At 33.8% G+C, this 22,639-nt stretch overlaps 1 long non-coding RNA gene across 1 annotated transcript; it reads right to left on the bottom strand.

The window, feature by feature from the left end:
- Window positions 1–2,646: 2,646 nt before the first annotated feature.
- Window positions 2,647–21,178, bottom strand: LOC127154463 (uncharacterized). Its single transcript, XR_007825486.1, has 3 exons — window positions 21,021–21,178; window positions 5,602–5,639; window positions 2,647–3,137 (listed from the first exon to the last, which is right to left on the bottom strand). It is a non-coding gene; the product is annotated as an uncharacterized LOC127154463 (long non-coding RNA).
- Window positions 21,179–22,639: the final 1,461 nt, after the last annotated feature.

The following is a 22,639-nucleotide window of genomic DNA, read 5'->3' on the forward strand; positions in this document are numbered from 1 at the left end:
TGAGGGTGTTGTAAATGAGTAAATGATTACAGAGTTTTATTTTTGGGTGAACTATGCCTTTAATGACTTAAAGGGATAGTTCACCCAAAGATGAAAATTACCCCATGATTTACTCACCCTCAAGCCATCCTAGGTGTATATGACTTTTTTCTTTCAGAAGGATGCAATTTGAGTTATTCTGAGATTTTGAAGTCCAAAAAAAGTGCATCCATCCATCATAAAAAAAAATGACAGAACGTGAAAAATGACAGAAAGTGACAAACATGGAGGCGCAGTCACAAATTAGAAGAACAAAACAAGGATTTATAAAGTAATGACGGAGGAGAAGTTTTCCTTTGCTGTAAACAAAACTTAGTTCTCGCGAGAGATTCTCACCAGAGCTTATGGTGCATTCAAGTCATGTCGGATAGATCGTATTTACGAGTTGAACGCACATTAATGCCACCACAAAGCCGTTATTACGAGTGGGAAACTAATTTTTTCAAGCCCAAAATTTCTGACCTGTCGGATGCAATGAATGCATCCAGAAACAATAGATATGCAGCGTTTTTATTGACCATAAATTTGCTGAAATGAATAAAATGATTATTTTTTGTAATGTACAATAAAACTATATACACTGACCAAAATTATAAACACAACACGTTTGTTTTTTCAGAGCTGTTGCCTGTGAATCAAATGTTCATTTCTCTACCATAAGCCGTCTCCAAAGGAGTTTCAGAGAATTTGGCAGTACATCCAACCGGCCTCACAACCGCAGACCACGTGTAACCACACTCGCCCAGGACCTCCACATCCAGCATCTTCACCTCCAAGATCGTCTGAGACCAGCCACCCGGACAGCTGCTGCAACAATCTGTTTGCATAACCAAACAATTTCTGCACAAACTGTCAGAAACCATCTCAGGGAAGCACATCTGCATGCTCGTCGTCCTCATCAGGGTCTCGACCTGACTGCAGTTCGTCGTCGTACCCGACTTGAGTGGGCAAAGGTTTGCTAATATCAACATTGTGGATCGAGTGGCCCATGGTGGGGTTATGGTATGGGCAGCCGTATGTTACGGACAACGAACACAGGTGCATTTTATTGATGGCATTTTGAATGCACAGAGATACCGTTATGAGCTACATAGGTCCTATGATTTCCGCAATGCTGAAAACACGGACAGAATCACAGAATACAGTCAAAAAAAAAACCGGAATTTACAGTTTAATGCAGAATTCTACAGAACAGGGACCAAGGGACAGAATCAAACTTATAAAGGGTAGCAAACGAGACAAAGAAAGGTGTAGATAATTAACCAATAACGACTTAACAAGAAACGGAACAGGAAAGACCATATAAGGGCACAGAAGGGCGAAACCAACAAAACAGTCCACAGGGGTGTGACACAACCACCCACCCACCCACCCACACATCTTTAGAAAGCATAATAATGTAAGTGGATTTTTTTTTTGTAATTGTGCCTTTGAACGAAAACATAATTGTGGCATCTGTAATTGTAAACACGATCAGAAATGTACTACTACTATTACTACAAAAATTGTTAAAACCATATTTTTAAGGAATAGTCATATATTTCCTCAATGTTTTATTTGTAATAGTAAATCCCCTTTATTTGCTATTTTTTTTATTTGTTTATTAATTAAAAGATAAATGAAATGAATGCCTTCATTTTATAACTAGAAAAATGCAATACACAATACAGAATTTCTGAAAAAAATAAACATTTCACAAGGCTATTGTAAGAATAAATGAAATAAATGTTTTTATGCATTCAAATATTTAGACATGCTAGAACACAGAATTGGGTAACAATAAAACATAAGGTGGGAAAAAATAAGGTGCCCTAAACATGTCATTTTTGTTAAACCTTTAAAAAAAAACTGATGTTACTTTAAGTTTCACGATTTTAATTAATTAGACATAATAAAATGTAATTTAACCATTAAAAAGAAGTCCAGACAAATCAAAATGGAAAAAAACAGAATCCAGAAAAATGAAAGCAGAAAAAAACGGAATTTGGAAAAAAATGTAATGAAATTTGGGAAAAAATAAAATGGATTTCACAGGGCCCTATCTACATCCTATCCCATCCGCTGTAACGCCACTCTCTCATTAACATGCGTACGGCAGCGGAAGCTAGAGACTGTGGTTTATAAAGTTTTTTTTCTTCCACAAACACATTGATTCACCTCAGAAAGCCTTTATTAACACCCTGGAGCTGTGTGGAGCACTTTTTATGATGGACGAATGCACTTTTTTGGGATTCAAAATGTCACCACCCACTCACTGCCATTATAAAGCTTGATAGAGCCAGGGCATTTTTTGACATAACTCCAGCTGTATCTGTCTTAAAGAAAAAAGTCATATACACCTAGGATGGCTTGAGGGTGAGTACATCATGGTAATTTTCATTTTGGGTGAATTATCCCTTTAATTATAATATCTACAATTAATTAAATTATAAGTAGTTAGTTTAGGAATATGTGTTTGTGTTTGTGGCTGTTTGCAATGAGAATAAAAGAGGAACTAATGAAGACAACATCCAAAATTTGATTGTGTTTGGACGTTTAAGTCAAGTAATTGTTTTAATATTTTTGGTATTACATGATTACATGAAAAAATATTGCAGGGTTCTTAGTTGTTATAAAAAAGGCACTTAAAAATAATGTTTTTAACAGGATTTGTTTCTCTATACACAGTATAGAATCATATCATAATCATATTTCTTATATTTAAGGATGAAATATGACTTTTCTTTCTTTCTTCCTCCACTTCCTCTCCCTCACAGCCTACTCCTCCTCTTCTCAAGCTGTTCATCTATTGGGGAGAATTCATTTTTTGCATTTTTTTGTCATAATCGTCTCAGAGGCTGACGACCCGTTTCCACACTAGCGAGGTGGAGGCCTGTGTGTGTCTGAGCAGCGGTTAATGTGAGAGGACAGGCCCCCAGCCTCTGCGGCGAGAGAAAGGATGAGAAGAAAAAGCACGAGTGCAGAAAGAACCGATAACCACTCTCGCTTTCTGTATCTTGGTCCTTTTCTTCCTCCCTCCCGCACTGAAGGATATGTATTGGAAAGTAGCTGGCACCAGAGCCTGTGATGTCACTGCTGGTAGGTGTTTAAGCAGCTTACTAACATGAGAGGAAGAAAGAGAAAAAGAGAGAGCACACAGCGTGGGTTGAAAGGGTAGGGGCAGATGCTGTATGTGGGTATGCGCTCGGTGGAGGATGATGTGTGTCAGAAGGGCAGATACATGGAGCCGGGAGTGACCGTTCTTAGGCCGTGAATGTGTGTGAGAGTTGCTGACATGCAGAGTTAGAAGACGTGATTAGTGGTGTTGGCTAATCGAAGAATCACTATTACTCTTGCTCAAACTTACAGTAGGGTTACTTATCTGAGATTTGAACAAACCCTCTAAAGTTCTCCGCACTCCAAGGCCAGAGCTATATTGGTAACAATAAAGTATAAAAGTATTGTTCTTATTCTATGAGAACAGGGAAGTTCACACTTTCAGAATGACTATTTTTCAGATAATGAAAGATAAAAACACTCACAGCCAATCAGAATCCATCCAATTTTACAGAGTTTGAACATTTAAAGCAGCAGATGACAAAATTAAAGTGCACACTTATAAACAATGTTATTGCGCAATGTTGTGTAAAGCACATCAGTGTTTTAGTGCCATGAGAAAAACTAAGATTAAAGTCATAATATTTTGAGAATAAAGTCAAAATTACAAGAATAAAGAAGCATTAAATTAAAGTTGGAAAATCTGGAGAATAAAGTTGTAATTTTCGAGAATAAAGTTGTAAAATTTTTAAATTAAAGTTGTAGCATTATAAGATTAAAGTCATAGAATTTTAAGAATATAGTAAAAATGCATGAGAATAAAGTCGTAGGCTAATATTTTGAGAATAACGTTTCAATATCTTGAGATTAAAGTTGTAGCATTATGAGATTAAAGTAATCGAATTTTAAGAATAAAGTAAAAATTATGAGAATAAAGTCGTAGCAAAATTAGTGTAAAGTTGTATTATTTGGAGAATAAATTTTTAATATTTCGAGAATAAAGTTGTAGCATTATGACATTAAAGTCGTAACATTTTAAGAATAAAGTTGTAATATTTTAAGAATAAAATCGTAGCATTTTGACATTAAAGTCGTAACATTTAAGAATAAAGTAAAAAAAAATTAAGAGAATAAAGTTGTAATATTTAGAGAATAAAGTCGTAATATGTTGAGAATAAAGCCATAATATTTCAAGAGAAAAGTCACAATATTTTGAGAATAAAGTCAAAATTACAAGAATAAAGTCGCAGCAATATAAAATTAAAGTAGCAAAATCTGGAGAATAAATTTGTAATATTTTGAGAATAAAGTCACAGCATTATGAGATTAAAGAATCTTTAAGAATAAAGGAAAAAATATGAGAATAAAGTTGTAGTACTATGAGATAAAAGTTGTAATATTATGAAATTAAAGTTGTAATATTTTGAGAAAAAAGTTGCAGCATTATGAGATTAAAGTCATAGAATTTTAAGAATAAAGTAAAAATTACAAGAATAAAATCGCAGAAATATGAGATTAAAGTTAAAATATTCTTAGAATAAAGTTAATAAAGAAATATTTCAATAGTAAAGTTGTAGCATTATGAGATTAAAGTCGTTGAATTTATAAAGTAAACAATTATGAGAATGAAGTAATATTTCAAGAATAAAGTTGTAATATTTCGAGGATGTCATAGTCATAGCATTATGAGATTAAAGCTGTAGAATTTTATGAACAAAGCAAAAATTATGAGAAAGTTGAAGCAATATAGATTAGTAATATTTTGAGAATAAAGTTGTAATATTTTAAAAATAAAATCGTAGCATTATGACATTAAAGTCGCAGCAATACAAAATTAATTGGCGTAATATTCTGAGAATATCGAGAAAGTAGTATATTGCGTAATTACTTTTAATTAATCTGAAAATTCCACCATCACTCCACAAATAACATCTGTGATGTCCAATCTCTCATTCTTCACATGTATTTAACATTTAAAACAGCAATAAAAATGTTCTTTGGATTTTATGAAGTAGGCTCCAACTAGTTAAATTCAGTTATATTATTGTCTTTTCTGAGGTAAACAAAGTCACAAGACCATTCACAAGCTGTTTTACTGACATTTAATGATTGGATATAATATTTCACATTTTCAAGTCTATTCATAATTGTATTCAATTAATGTGAATTTTCACATTAATTATTTTTACACGCAATACACTACTTTACCCTGAAAATATTAAGACGATTCTTCTATATTCTCATAATTTTGACTTTATTCTCATAATGTTCTGACTTTAATCTCATATCATTTTGACTTTATTCTCAAAATACTACAGCCTTAATCTCATAATGCTATGACTTTATTCCCAAAATACTATGACTTCAATCTTATATTGCTATGGCTTTATTCTTGTAATTCTGACTTTATTTTTAAAATATTATGTCTTATTATTTTTTTATTTTACGTGGCACTAAAACACTGTCATAGTAATTAGTATAGGGATAGTTCACCCAAAAATGAAAATTATGGCATCATATACTCACCCTCAAAGTTTTCCAAACTTGTATGAATTTCTTTTATTCTGCAGAACACAAAAGAAGACATTTTAAAGAATGTTGGTAACGAAACCATAGTATGAAAAAAAATTCAATAATACAGATTTGGGATGATACGAGGGTGAGTAAATAATGACAGAATTTTCATTTCAGGGTGAACTATCCCTTTAATATAGTTATTGTTCTTGGTTCATGCAAAAAACATTAAAGAAACCTCAAATTGTGGAAAATTACATTTCTAAGCAATAAGAATTACAATTTTTGTAACTCCATAGACTCACATGTAGGGACCAGAATATTATAGAAACTTGTGGATGGGCTGTCTGGGCTTGCGCTAATAAGCAACCACTTAGCAACCACCCAGAGTACCATAGCAACTATTTTAGTAAAATTCTAAAAACTTCACAGAACACCTTAGCAACTGCAATGCCCTAGCAACCATCCATAACAACAGGGGTGTTTCGCACAGGCAACCATCACTTATTATTAAATTGAATTATACAATAATGATATAAAATAAAAATATATATTGTATATAATTTAATTGTATTAAATTAAAAAATAATAATATTAAAATTAATTTGTAAATACTGTATGTGTCTTTGTGTGTGGCTGTTTGTTTCTTGAAATTCATGAGAACAAGATCCAGAGTGAAGGCGTCAGAGTGACAGATTACACACTTTAGGGGGTCAAACAGGGAATCCAGCAGGGCTGTGTGCGTGTGTGTGTGTGTGTGTAATAATGCAAGATTTAAGCCCCATGTCTTGTGCAAGAAGACCCACCCTAATAATTTCCACACTCCCACAGGATGGAATGGGTTAAAGGACGCAAAGGGAGAGGCATCATGGGAAGGCGTGGGATGCTCTATCCGTCCGGCCTGTTTTGTGGTTACAAAGAAAAGTGAGGTCAGAAAAGGAGGAGTTAAGGGGGAACAGTGATAGAGTGAAACAGAGGGAGGCAAAGAGCATAATTGAAGGGTAGGGCCACTGATCGAGACACGCAAGACGAGTTTCAGCATCGTGCTCACACACCAAAGTAAAGATAGCACTAGGCCTGCGCAGAACCTCAAGACTGTTCATATTTACTGTGCTGATTCTGAGAGGAAATTTGTGGAATTCCACTGAGCGGACTAAAAACACAAATGTTTTAAATGGAGCCCACAGTACAATACTTCTATTAATGACTAAAAGGACATTTTAATTTGCTAAAATATTGAATTGAGTGGACAGTGAATGTGAGGAATATTATAAATGACAGGCATTCTTGTTATATGTAAATGTGTGGTGCTTTCAGTGGAATTCCGTGGGTGAAACTTCCGTGTAAGTCGGGGAAAAAGGCAGTGAGTATTATAAACGGCAGATGTGTCTGAAATATCTTCTCTTTCAAAAGGAAAACAGCACGTTTCTATTAAGTAAAATACATTTAGGCTGTCCAGTTGAGATGACATACCCTTCTAGAGATTTTGGATTATCGTCTCTATTGTGGTTACACGCTCACGTGTAAAAAAAAGGTATATAAATTGTATTCTCTTTATTAAAATAACCGATTGTTTCGCTAGATAAGACCCTTCTTCCTTGGCTGGGATCATTTACAACTGCATTTGGGATCGTTTGAAGCCGCATTTAAACTGCATTTTGGAAATTCAAAATCATTTAGTCCATTATATGGAGAAAAATACTGAAATGTTTTCCTCAAAAAACATAATTTCTTTACAACTGAATAAAGAAATACATGAACATCTTTGGATGACAAAGGGGTGAGTACATTATCTGTAAATTGTTGTTCTGGAAGCGGACTTCTCCTTTAATCAATTCTACTCGAGTTATTAAACTCATTTAAAAACCACAATGAGGCATAATGCTATTTAGAATTCACAAATTCTACGATTAAAGTAAAAAAATATATGCAATGCAGGGTTAATACATGCGCTTTGATTATTTACATGCGTGTAGGTTACGTAGCTACATGCATCTCAGAGCGATTCCATTCACAGTAAATGCTGCTCCACACAAACTGTTATTATTTACATGTGTGGAGCATCTCAAACTCCATTTCTGCATTTTGTTGTGAGTTTGGGTTTATTATGACGTCTGCAAATGCAATGTGCTATTTCATTAGATTTGTAATATAAATCATTTATAAACCTGTGCAAACAGGTGAATTCATTATCTTTCTCAATATGCTAACTATTGTGATTTCAAAACGTTTTGATGTCCACATATTCAAGAAATTACAGTGGCTGTAGCATTTCTATGATAAAAAATGGCCAAATATTAAAGATTAAGTGGACATTTGAATTAAATGTTGTTGAGTCAATATTAAACAAGGATTAGGTCATGCAGTTAAGTGTAAAAACAACTTCCGGGCCATTGGCGTCACAATGCGTAATGTACATTAGCTCTATTGTTTATAGTCATAAAGGCCTCATTGCTATTATATATGTATTTTAAGTCATTTTTAAAGGCTATTGTTCACTTAGGTCTATTTATATTACTACAAAAAAATGAGAATTATCCGATTACTTGGGATGCAGGATTTTTCACACATTTTATCTTACACCATATGAAACTTCTCTTGAAAAGGTTGCAAAAGCATGATTTGAGGTATTATTTATGTCTATAGTATATAGCGAGGGACTTACACACCAAAGATTTAATACAGAACAGTGTTTATTAGGGGCTTTGTTCAATTCCGTAACCGCGAATACGAACCAGGCACATCAAATGATCTAAACACACATGGAAACACCCAACATAAACAAGCGCACACACAAACAGAAGAACATGTCTTTGTCTTGTCCTCTCAGCAAACTCATGCTGATGAAGACGCAAACACTCCCTCATTAGGTCACTCCTCCCCCATCTCTCCATTTCTCGATTCCTCTACCCATCCCTCCCTTTCTCGCCTGACCAACTCCTCTAATTTAGTTTTTCATTTCTTCTCTCACCTCTACTCACCCCCCCTCTTTCTCCTCTCTCCCAAGAACTCAGAAAAACACCCATGAACGAGTTAAAAGACGACATAGTGTACAACAAAAGGGGAGAATTATGTAGGCCTATACATACAGTACTGATGCAGTTTGGAATAATTAAAAAATTGTAATGTTTTAAGGAAGTCTCGTCTGCTCACCAAGGCTGCACTTTTTTGATCAAAATACAGTAAGAACAGTAATATTGTGAAATATTATTACAATATAGAATAGCTGTTTTCTATTGGAATATATCTTAAAATGTGATTTATTCTTGTGTTGCAAAGCTGAATTTCCATCATCATTACTCCAGTCACATGATCCTTCAGAAATCATTCTAATATGCTGATTTGTTGCTCAAGAAACATTTCTTCTTATTATCAATGCTGAAAACTTCTGATCCTCACTTCCTCAACTTATCACTTTTTACACACCCAGACTACATTACTCATGCCCAGCAAATTCTTCAAAAAGAAGAGGGAGCGATGTTAAATGGAGATGTTACAAGGAACTGAGAGCAACACTTAAGGAGAAAAGACAGAAAGAGATCGACGCAGCTGTCTCATCCCGTCATATATAAAAAAAACCTTCAGAAATGAGCACCACATCTCACAGGGGAGCGAGAAAGAAACCGAGAGAAAGAATGCTGAGAGGGAGAAGCAAATAGAAATCCCAATCAATACAGTCTCTATGAGCAGTCAGCTCAGACACAGAGAAAGTGGGTCAAACAATGGCAGAAGAACAGGAGTGAGCGAGGGAGAGACAGAGAGGGAGGGAGAGAGGAGGTTGTGACCCCTGTTGACTACCTATCCAAGACCCACAACCCCCGATGGCTTCGTCTGAGACTTTTGGGATATTTCAGGCAATGCATTGTGGGATGCATCCCGCCTCTAGTCAGCTCAGTGGCTGTAAGACACAGTGTGTTTATGTCTTAATGGCTTAGCTGAGCACAACTGTTCTAACACACTGCAAAACTGAGTCAAAAATGGATTTCATGAGAGCAGAAGATGTTTAGCGTAATTTAGTTGTGTAAACACAGATTTACCTCCCACTTGGCTTATGTGAGATTGATAATGTTGTGTTTTGTGAGTGCGCTTGTAGCATTTTTGATACTGTTTAAGGGTCTATTCCAGCGGCAGTGCAAAAAATATAATTATGACATTTTCTGAGGGAAAAAATGAGTGGTGCTTTCCCTGAAAATAAAAATAAAGGTCCAATGGAGGTTTCTTGATTTTAAACCTTTTTTTAAATTATTATTTTTAATTTTACTGGGTTTAACTACAGCGTCTGTTTATGAAAGCCTGTTTCGCCACTGAATAGAAAATAAAAAAGGTAATTGCGACTTTTTATCTCACAATTATAACTTTTTTCTCACAATTCCAAGTTTACATCTCACAATTTTGCCTTTTTTTCTGAGAACTGTGATACAAACTTGTAATTCTGACTTTTTTCTCAAAATTGTCTCAGAATTGCGTGATAAAAACTCACAATTGCGAGTTATAAAGTAGGGCTGAAACAATTCCTCGAGTAACTCGAATACAAATGATTTGCCTCGAGGCTTCGTTTAGTCAATTTACTGTAACTACACACTGAACTGAACCATTATTACTGACGCACAAACCGATAAACGCTGGACGTTTTTAAGACCGTAAATTAATGGTGGTTAGTTATGATGTCCCTACGTTAGCTATGTTTTGTGAAAGACTAAGTGCCATTTAAGTTGATTGTCTCATTCTCTCTGTGACACACAGAAAGTTATAAAGTTAGTCAATATCAAACAAAGAGTGCCTCAGCATGATTACAAATGTGATACTGATTTTATGCAACAGTTCATCAATAAACAAGAGGTTAATATTAAGAGACTTACATTAAGAGACAGCATGTTGCCCGTTTTTGCTCTGTTTCGCAAAAAAAAAAACAAATAACCATTACAAACACAGCCACAGCACTGTTTTGCGTCTTTGAGCAACGTGATGGTGTCTTTGAGCAACGTGACTCAGTGGTTTTTAACAGTTCTTGAATGAATCACATTTAAAGTATCTTCATTTTACCCATTTTATCTTCATTTGACCCAAGTATCTTCATTTAAATGTATATTTAGTATTGCTCTTTAAATAAGAAAAAAAAATCTTATCTGATTACTCGATTAATCTGTAGAATACTCGATTACTAAAATAATCAATAGCTACAGCCCTTTTGTAAGGTTAGAATTGTGAGTCAGAAATTGTGAGTTACAGACAGAATTGCAAGACATTGACTCACAATTCTAAAAAAAAAGTGATTTTGAGAAATAAAGGGAAAATTCTGACTTTTAGTCTCAAAATTTTTTGACTTTATAACACACAATTCTAAGTTATTAAGTCAGAATTGTGAGATATCAACTTGAAATTCAAAAAAAAAAAAAAAAAAAAAATCAGAATTATGAAAATAGCAAGATGTAAATTCGCAATTACGAGAAATAAAGTCAGAACTGTATGATACAAACTCACAATTGTGAAAAAAAATTCAGATTTGTGAGTTCTCTCACAATTCTGAATTTATTTATTGCCATTCTGAGTTTATATCATGCAATTCTGACTTAATAACTATGAAAAAAAGTCAGAATTGCGAATTTGTGTCATGCAATTTCAGAACTTATCTTAAGATTAAAATGATTTAAAATTACTTAAGTTTAAATGGTGTAAAATGACACTGGGCCCCCTTCTGACCAAAACAATACTAAATAATTCTTCTATCTAGTCTGATGTTTACATTTTGTTTGTAATAAAAATAAAATAAAAATAAATAAATTAAAACATGTCTTTGAATTTTGTTCATATTCATTTTTACTATTTATTTTAGCATTTTAATTAAGATTATGTTAGCATACACGACCAGTATAAAGCTTTTGATCAGTAAGATTTTTAATGTTTTTAAACAAGCCCACTTGATCCAAAATGCATCAAAATCATTAAAATTGTGAAATATTTTTACTATTTAAAATAACTGCTTACTATTTTAATATAATTTAATAAAATGTAATTTATTCCTGTGATCAAAGCAAATTTTCAGCATCATTACTCCAGTCTTCAGTGTCACAAGATACTTCAGAAATCATTCTAATATGCTAATTTTTTTAAGGAAAGAAATTATATAAATTAATACTTTCATTTAGCAAGGATGCTTAAAATTGATCAAAAGTGATGATAAAGACATTTATAATGTTACAAAAGATTTCTATTTCAGATAAAAGCTGTTCTTCTGAATTTTCTTTTCATCAAAGAAACCTGAAAAAAATCTACTTGGCTGTTTTAAACAAGAATGATGATGATAATAATAGTAATAAATGTTTCTGAGCAGCAAATCAGAATATAAGAACGATTTCTGAAGAATTGTGTGACTGGAGTAATAATGCTAAAAATTCAGCTTTGAAATCACAGGAATAAATTACATTTTAAAACCTTTAAATAGAAAACAGTTATTTTAAATAGTAAAAATAATTCACGATTTTACTGTTTTTGCTGTACTTTGGATCAAATAAATGCAGGCTTGGAACATAAAAAAAAATCTTACTGTTCAAAAACTTTTGACTGGTAGTGTGATTAAATATAAATAATTTTGATTCAGTTTTAATTAGGTTTCCCTTTGCAAAGCCCCCTATAGTGGCTGAAACCTCACTGACAAGCATAAGCTACTGTATGTCATAACAGTTACTGTAAAATACTGTTAATTTGTTATTTGTTATATTACATCTGTTCATTTATCAAAGCAAATAAATAAAGCAGGCTAGCTCTACACAGCAATCAGTTTTCTCAAACTCATCATTTTTACAGCAGAAATGCTGCCGTAGAGGACTAGTATCTGTAAAAAAATTTCAGCTTCCCATCTGGTCCCCCATCAGAGATAATCAACCTGAAAATTAGGATTTTTCGTCTCACTCCCATAAAAGATTAAGATAAGTCTCAAACCTGAAATTACCCGCATATGTATCTAGGTACTCACTAATATAGTTTTAGGACTGAGAATCTTACTGACCCCACAGTTTTCAACTGTAGTATATATGTAAAAAATATCAAGAACTCAATTCTGGTTAAATATTAAATCAATTTACTTCAGGTTTTTGTCACTGTACATGATGACCAGGAAGTTTCACAGTTCAAAGTAACAAACAAGCATTTAGAAAAGGTGTTTTTGTTGCTATTCAGACATGGAGAAAGTAAATTAAAAGAGTATTTTTTCCCTAAAGGCCTTTTAAAGCCCTTGTGCTCTAAACACACATAACAAAAATGTATTTAACACAACAGCTGCCACTTGTGCACGTATTCGGTTCACGAGCAGCTCATGTTCCAGCCGCTCATGACCGACAGAAACTTTAACAGCTGCCCTTATAACACAAAACGCTCTTTCTGTCATCAAGGAGAAGGATGTGAAATCAGACAAGGCCTGTCATGAAGAGGCACCCATGACCTAAAAATCCTTTTGAGACGCACAGCACCTTTTGCCTTGATGTGAAAGCACGTAGAGAGGCAAAGATGAAAAGAGTTGGTGGAAAGACCTTCAAAATCAGAGAACAAAAGACTCATTGGCCATCTCTTCCCCTCGACCTGGGTTTGTGGAGGCCGTTTGTGGAGCTCAGAGAAGTGAAGAAAGAGAAGTAGAAATGTTGGTCACTGTTATACACACACACACAAACATGCATGATCTCTCAAACGTATCTATCCAGATGGTGTTTAACCTTCCACCCACACACACACATGCATGCATACACACATGGCCCTTCATCTTTCTCTTAAGCCAAAGCCAAAATGTGCATTTTAGGAACAGCCAAATACCCAAAATATCTTTTAACCCTAAACACACTGTGATGAGCTGCACAGGCCCAACCCTTCATCAACACACACACACACTGAAACATGTATATGCTCATGTAGGGTTCTTCCCCCTGAGGATAAAGCCTATTGTTTAACACCAGTGGGATGAACTCAAAGAGGATCTACACACTGCTCTTCATATCCGCTATAGTCTGTACGTCCACCTGACACAAGTATTATTATTCATTAATATTTCATTGGTTAGATAATTGGCATACTGTATGCACCTTGTCTTGGGTATCTTATGGTTTATTTATAGGCTCACTCTGTACTTTTTACCTTATTCAACACATGTCTCACAGACACAAAAATGATGCACACCCCAGTCAAATCAGCCTATTTAAAATAATTTGATCACATAACCAGTCAAATGCATTTAATTTCATGTCAGTGGCCCCCATTATTTCTCATAAGGAATCAATTAATCATGATTTGTTTTTTGTTTTTTTACTCCATTGTTTTCAGTAACTGCAAACACTTGTTTGAGCATAATACAGTGGTTCCCTGGTTCTCTGGTTGTAGAAAAAAAAATAGAAAAAGTAGAAAGTAAAAAAAAAATTGTGATAAAAATCAACATTGAAAAACCCTATTAATATTTACAGCATTAATTTAGCTGATACAAATGAAACCAAAGCAGGAGCCTACACAAAATTAGCAGTTATGTTAAAGGGGTCATTGATGCCCATTTTCCACAAGTTGATATGATTCTTTAGGGTCTTAATGAAAAGTCTATAATATAGTTTGGTTAAAAATTCTCAATGGTTGTGTAAAACAACAAACTTTTTACCTTGTCAAAATCAGCTCTGCAAAAATCATCTCATTCTGGTCGAGGCTGCTTTAAATGCAAATGAGCTCTGCTCGCTCCGCCCCTCTCTTCTCTCTGTGGAGTGACGAGCCTGTTTACTTTAGCCGCGTTTAGCTGCTAAACTTGCTAACTAGCACATTATTAGGAAAGACGATCACAAAGATTAAAAAAAAAATCCTTATACTCACTTCTGCTGTAAGTGAAGCTGGATCACGAATGATTTGCGCGAACACAGACGGATATATGTAGATCGGGAGTTGCATTCCATTCACAAACAAACGTAATCTACTGCATCTTCAGCAGCTCAGATGTCGGGAGTAAATGACGACCACTATGTTCATTATTACATCCAGCAACACAACACCTCAATCGCTCAATCTGAGATATTCTTGTCTAACTTACATCCCTGCTCCAGCATTGAAACAAAGGGGGCGGACTGTTACAGCTGATCTGAGGTAAGACGCTCATGTCAATCAACTATCGTGGGAGCGGCCTCTGTTGGTGTGATGCAACAACGACAGGCATCTGAGAATGGCTCGATTTGAAAAAGGGGATATTATTTTTACAGATTAATTAAAAACCACTGCATGGATTTTTATCATTGTAGGGTAGATTTGTACATACACTGCCAACACACATTAATGTTCAAACAAAATGTAAAAGTGAACTTAGCATCCGATGAACAAATAAACAAATAAATAAATAAAAATAATTTGTTAAATTGGTAGTTAACCAAAAAATTTAAGTTCTGTCATTGCTTACTCACCCTCATGTCATTCAAACCTGTATGATTTTATTTTATGAAGCAAAAAAGAAGACTATGTGTGTGTATAGACAGATAGATAGACTAGATTAACTTAGATTAAGATAGAATAATTAACTATGAGTTGTTTTTTTACACCATTTCTGTGTTGACAAGCAAGGGGGGGGCATCACACAAGGTAAGAACCACTGGCATAATATATTACAGTCATTTTCATGTATTTGCAATCGGTATTGCACTAGTGATGCTGGTGTTGTGAAATGTGTCATGACCGGTCTTTCTAGTCATCGAAAATACAGGGACATACCACAGACTTCTACTGTTTTAGGTAACCTTACAGCTAATTAAAATGACAGTGTTTACTTTTTAAATATACTGTTATTACAAATATGGACTGTCTGGAAGTCCCTAAATGGGAAAATTTAGTCTGATATAATTTGGCTATTTATATAAAGACGTCTGGTGTTTAAAAAAACGGAAAAAAAAGCTAATTAAAGTAAGCACAGACTAGTTCCTTTTAACTAAGTACTTCATATTTATAGTTTTGGACATATTTAGCTTTGCATAGCACATATACAGATTGCTCCTATAACACTGTGTATGAATGTGTACAAAACAAAAAACAAACAAATAATGAGTCTCATGCTTATCAAGGCTGTATTTATTTGATTAAAATACAGAAATATTGTAAAATATTATTGCAATTTATAACATTGGTATTCTATTTTAATATATTTAAATATGACAGTACATTTCATTACATTACATATACATTTCTGTGACGCAGATTATCAGCGTTAAAATAGTTGTGCTGCTTAATATTTTTTTTGGAATCTGTGATACTTTTTTCTTTGGTTCTTTGATAAATAAAAAAGTTAGTTCAAAATAGAAATCTTTTCTAACAATATAAGTCTTTACTATTACTTTACTATCGCTATGCATTTAACACATACTTACTGAATAAAAGTGTTAATTTCTTTAATAAAAAAAGAAAGAAAAAATGGACTGACCCCAAACTTTTGATTAGTAGCATGGCCTATATTGTAACACATTTTAATAAACACTGTTTTGTTATGTTTTATATTTTTATTTATCAAAGTATCACATGAAAAAGGATCACGTGACACTAAAGAAAATTTAGCTTTGCTTCACAGAAATAAATTATATGTGACCCAGGACCACAAAACCAGTCATAAGTGTCAATTTTTCAAAACTGAGCTTTATGCATCATCTGAAAGCTAAATAAGCTTTCCATCGAAGTATGGTTTGTTAGGATTGAACAATATTTGGCCGAGATACAACTATTTCAGCATATGGAATCTGAGGGTGCAAAAAAATCAAAATATTGGGAAAATCGCCTTTAAAGTTGTCCAAATAAAGTTCTTAGCAATGCATATTACTAATCAAAAATTCAGTTTTGATATATTTACAGTAGGAAATTTACAAAATATCTTCATGGAACATGATCTTTACTTAATATCCTAATGATTTTTGGCATAAAAGAAAAATAGATAATTTTGACCCATACCATGTATTTTTGGCTATTGCTACAAATATACCCCAGCGACTTAAGACTGGATTTGTGGTCCAGGGTCACATATATTAATGTATATTAAAATGGAAAACTGTTATTTTAAATTGCAATAATATTTCACAAAATTACAGTTCTTTCTGTATTTTTATCTAATAGATACAGCCTTGATGAGCATAAGAAGCTTCTTTAAAAACATTAAAAATCTTACTGATCCCAAACTTTTGAACAGCAGTGTATATATATATTGGGAACATATTTTAGTTAGGGTTAGTGTATTGCAGTTAGCTCAGTCCAATACGCACAGTTCTTTTTATACAGAGGTGTTGATATTGATAAACCTCAACCAAAAGCATATAATTTTCTCGTCATGAACACCAGTTGTTTGTTTTCATCTTAGAAACATAATTTTTCTTCATGAAAAACAGCTTAAATGCTTGTGAATTTCATCTGAGCAGTGCTGTTCACCAGTTAGCACGAGTTCATCTCATCACACATGGATGATGGTCCCTCTAGTGGTGCATGAGGTTTAGGTGTGTCTTCCACGAACAGACTCACAGACAGCAGAACAGATACGGCACATGTTCTCGAAGCTCGAAGCTTCTGCTGTATGTTTTTTGCTAACTGCTACCTGAATTAACAAATTATGAAACACTTTGAAGTACAAAAACCCTCTGAAGACGTAAGCAAACTATAAGTATAGGCTATTACACACATGATCCCATCAAATATCTTTCCTTCGACTCCCACAGGAGTCCAGATAAGAATCTGCAAAGAATTTTCCACATGCTTTTTTCTTCAATATCCCACTCAGATTATAATTTGTCCACTATTTACATCAACAGACCTGACCACTTTGTCTTGTCAAATGTGTCAGCAAAGTGTCCGGTAATCCACTGTTGCTGTCCGTGTCTCTCTCCACACTCTTCACGTGTGCAAAACAGCTTTATATTTGGTTCCACGAAATGACATCGAACAGATTTTCGGCCTTAAGGTTAATGCTTAAGAAAATGTGCATAAAACTATACCATTAAGCCTTTTAAAGCACTCAGAAAGCTTCTTTAATTAAGCTTGTTTAGCGGACATGCGTCAGCTGGATTGCTGTTTCACCACTTTGGTCTTTTGTTGAGGATTTAAATCCTTTGACCCACTGACCCAGTCTAAGTGGCTTTCTCTTGTTCTTTATCAGATTGCCACACCGATCGCTGTTAAAACTGTGCGGCCTTAAATCACAAGAACGGATTTGAGCAGAAAAGTTGCAGATAAGGGCTGTTTGAGAAGCATTACACCACTCTTAACACACTGTATTAAATAAAATATGCAGATGTATTTACAGTAGAGTAACAGAATGTGTCTTATTTACACATTTCAGGTAAGATCTAAAAAGGGGAGACTAGGTTTGGTGGATTACGGGTTAATTTTTTGGATCATAATTGCATATGACAGCACATATGGAGAACAACAAAAAATCAATCCTAATAACAATAAATTAAAAATCTGTTTCGAGATGGTTACTTTGGAAATGTAATAGGTTATAGATTACAAGTTACTCTATTTAAAAAGTAATAAGTAGTGTAACTATTTCAGTTGCTCTATTAAAGTAATGTATCTGATTACTTTTTTGATTACATTTATAAACTGTTAATCATTTTGAAACATTTAAAGCAGGCAGTGTTAACCTTACAGTAGTACTCGACATTGATTACTCTCAGATTTTCAAAAACCTTGATCGCTTGAATTAAGATTATAAAAATGTCATTTTAAAGCACAGCCACCACAAAATCAGACTTTAGCACCTCTTTTTACTTTGAGATCGTTCTGAGATTAAATACTGATAACAAGATTTAGTTCAATAGCTGTGATACTTTTTTAAAATCAAATCTTTGATTAGCTATGACAGGAAACGCTGGCATCTAAAAATACTTTGGAAAAAAAAACTGTTAATTTAAAAAATAAAGCATATACACAAACCCAAATAGGATATTGAATGCATTATCGAATAAGCATGTGTGTCCAAAATTCCTGAAACATTGGTGTGTCGTATTTTAGAACAGTCAATGCAATTTTGAAAAGAAATCATACAAATCTGTATGTGTGTGAAAATATTCGGATGTAACCCCTTTTGTAATCGTTAACTGTAATGTTTTTTTCTCAGTAACTGTAACAGATTACAGTTACGTTTATTTTTGTAACTAAATTACGTAACTGTTACATGTAACTATGTTACATGTTACTCCCCAACACTGTTAAAAATAGAAAAATTGTAGAGAAAGACATTCAAATATATGAATCAGTTTAATAAAAGATCTTATAAAACGTTAATTTTGCAACCAAATATAGCTAGCTAGCTAAGATCATTATTGAGAAGAGTGGAAGCGAGGAAAATTGTTTTTAGAGTTGGTTGGCACACTGTAAAGCAACTGATTATTCATAGTAGATGTGAACTCACACATACACACAAACACATGTAACAGGGCCGCCGCAACCTGCGCAAACATTCAGAGGGATGCTGTAAGCAAGTATTCAGAATGGCGGTCAACTGTGTGTGTGTGGTTTTTTTTTAAATTCATTAAAAAACATATATTGTATTTGGTTCTTCAAAATGATAAACAAGTGATAAAACTATGCAAAAATGCTTGAAATGAAACCAATTAAAATATTAATGACAAAAATTGTTATTTCAAGCATGTGCGTTTTGAATTTTTTATTTTTTATTTATTTTTTTATTTTTGTTTAAAATAAACATTTTTATCTTAAATTAAAGCCATTTAACACTGTGCAACCAATGGCTGCATATTTGCACAACATAACTGTGGTCATAAATCAGTACGTTCACTAAACATTTTGTGACACTGAATTGATGCGTTTTAGCCAATGACTTTCATTTGCACGTGGTTGGGTTTTGAACAGATTTATTAATTCATTGTTTTCTGAAATCCAAAAACAAACCTCTAAATCAAGTATAATATATATGTAAATATCTAACATCTTGTGAATCTGTAAATTTATGAGTTATCATAAAATAGGTTCGACAAAGTCCAAGTGTTGAATAGTTTTTTTTAACTCAATCAATTAATAACTAAATAAACAACATCTAAAAATACAACATTAACAATCCATGCAGTTCATAAAAGTACAGTGATTCTGCTTTCACTCTGGCTATGGTGTGATGCGGCATTTAGGTGGTTTGGAGGACCACTGGTTCATCCGGGTGGGTTTCAGCGAGACAGTTTTTCATGGGCTGACGAACCTGAGATTGACCAAAACTCAAGCATTCTCAGGTTGGACAGTCCTCGAAAGCACTGCTCATCCAGGATGGCCAGATCACACTGACCAGAGATTACTGGCATCGTGTCTTTAAAAGAAAATTTAAAAAAGAGAAAAAAAGAAAAAAATTAGCAGCAAAATCTAAACCTGCCAAAGAAAAAAAAATCCAAATTGTAATTTATAAATTGCATTCATCCAACAATTGCACATTTTATGACCTGAATGCACGAAAAGCATGGACATTTGCAACCATATAAAAAAAAAAAGAAAAATAAATAGAATGTTTTCTGATTTCAAACCATACTTGTGCAAAGTTACTAAATATCTCTTAGAATTTCCATTCGACTACTATGTTAAATCCAATCCAATCTGGAATGCTAAAAAGTATAACATTAGCATGATTTCCAATTTTGCAATTTTGAGATTGTGACCACTTCATGTACATAAATCGAACTTTAAACACTCAACATCACGTTTACAAAAACACACTTACCAAATCTTAAGAAATCTTATAGAAATATCCGTAAAAAATACCTCATACATGCCCTACATTGAATCAATCAGTCATTCAGTCAATCAATCAATCAATAAATAGACTAGTCGTGAAAAGAACTAATAATTTTACACTTATCGCCGACTACAAATTTTGTACTGAGACTGTCCTTACAGTATCTATCATGCTGTAATGTATGATAGTTAGTAATGATGTTCCAACTTTCGCGCCTTTCCAACTGGAAACGGACACTGAAACCTTTTACCTTGCACCATCCATAACATCTAAACAGCTACATACATAAACCATAAATTGTTCATTACTATAAAGCAGAGTAAAGAGTTTTGACCAATGCAGTTATCACATTACTGCCACTTAGAGACAAGTAGCTCAGCTGTTTCGGACTGTAATGGCCTCGTGGCTTTACAGAACAACACCGTCCCACGCCTTTAACCATCCATATGTCTCTAAGATCAGTCTATATCAGAAAAACCTATAAAACATCACTCCTCCCATCACTTTTAATGCCAGGATGCTGTTCAAAATCATGAAATCTTACAAATGTTTTCACAGATGCATTGGTTGACCTCGTCAGAAGCTATGACCTTAAATATACCTGCACAAACATCATCTCAGCTGTATTTCAGACCAGAAGGTCCTAGATTTGTCTCTGCACGTTCAATTTGCCATTCATTGTGGGTTGGTACACGCAGATATGCAAAACACTCACCTCTCCTTTACCTACACAGATGTTGACTCGCCCCTCGTCGCTTCACACTGACAGATGACTTTGAGGCTTTCAAAAGCTGTCGCTTCAGCCCGTAGAGAAGCCGGACCATCAGGCAGATGATGCTCACACACTCGCTCTCTCCAGCGCTGTGACCTAAAGGGCCTTCGCGAGCTGCTGGAGATACTGTAGAACTGCCACACGAGCAAAGCGCCTCCTTCCTGTTTGTCACTATGAACAAGCTTGTGGTAAACTTTCCATGACATCTCAATATTGAGGGCCACTAGAGCACGTTTCATTCATCTCAACCGCTGCTTTTTCAAATGTCTTACATGACGTGGTGATTGTTTTATGAGAGAGGAAGGGCAAGATTATAAATTTTTCTATGCAAATTTGAGAAAAGTGGAGGAGCATTTGCAGTTCATTTTAAGCAGGCTGATTGTAGTGATGAGTCATATTAACCAAAAGCTGCATTAGTCACTTATATTAATACATTAAAAAAAAAAAGACTCAAAATGTTCTCAGTTTGTAGAACAAAAGCTTCACAGAAGCTTTTTTTTAAACAGCAGGTACATGTGTTTTGACCTAAAAGGCAAGCTGGCCTTTTAGCGTGGACTAAATTGAGAAGGGTAGTTAGATGAAATTATAATGTTGACTGTCATATAAGAGTGGAGTTAATTATGGAAACTGATGAAAGATTGCTAGGTTAGTTTCCATATCGAGAGGACAACCACAGCATCCTTCCTGTGTGTTTGAGAGATGAATGACTTTCAATCCCACCGTCTCGGTTACAAAAACGAGGCAAAATGCATATAAAATAGAAGAAAGTACCATGAATTGTCTAGAACATTCTTCACTTTAAATTCCTGGATAGATTTTGAATGGAGAAATTATTTATGGTCGAATTCTCAGATAGAAGATTTAACTTATGGACTTAAAAGATGAACTGACTGTTGCAATTACTGCTGAAATGAAATGCTCTACTGCCATAGAAAATCTAGGGTTGGTCCGATTTTTAAAAAAAAGTCTCTGTGCTCACCAAGGCTGCATTTATTTGCTCAAAAATACGGTAAAATTGTGAAATATTATTAGAATTTAAAATGACAAGTTTTCTGTTTGATTATATTTTAAAACGTAATTTATTTCGGTCATGCAAAGCTGAATTTTCAGCATCATTACTTCAGTCTTCAGTGTCACATGATCATTTAGAAAACATTCTAATATTTGCAGCCAATACCTAATATTTAATATTTTAGGTGCTCAAACTTTATTTTAAAAATCATTAGCAGTCGTGCTGCTTAGTATATAAATATTAGGACTGGCAAACGATTAATCGCGATTAATCGCATACAAAATAAAAGTTTGAGTTTGCCTAATATGTGTGTGTACTGTGTGTAATTATTATGTATATATAAATACAAGCACATTCCATTCATGTATATATTTAAGAAATATTTAATAAATTTAAAAAAAAGAAATGCATTTAAAAAGTATATGCATTTATAATATTTTTTATCAAATTTATATTATATATAAATAAAAATATTTTGTACATAACACATTTCTCTTAAATATATACATTAATTTGTATTTACATATACATAATTACACACAGTACACAC

The sequence above is a fragment of the Labeo rohita genome, chromosome 23 (assembly GCF_022985175.1).
Source record: "Labeo rohita strain BAU-BD-2019 chromosome 23, IGBB_LRoh.1.0, whole genome shotgun sequence".
NCBI lineage: Eukaryota > Metazoa > Chordata > Actinopteri > Cypriniformes > Cyprinidae > Labeo > Labeo rohita.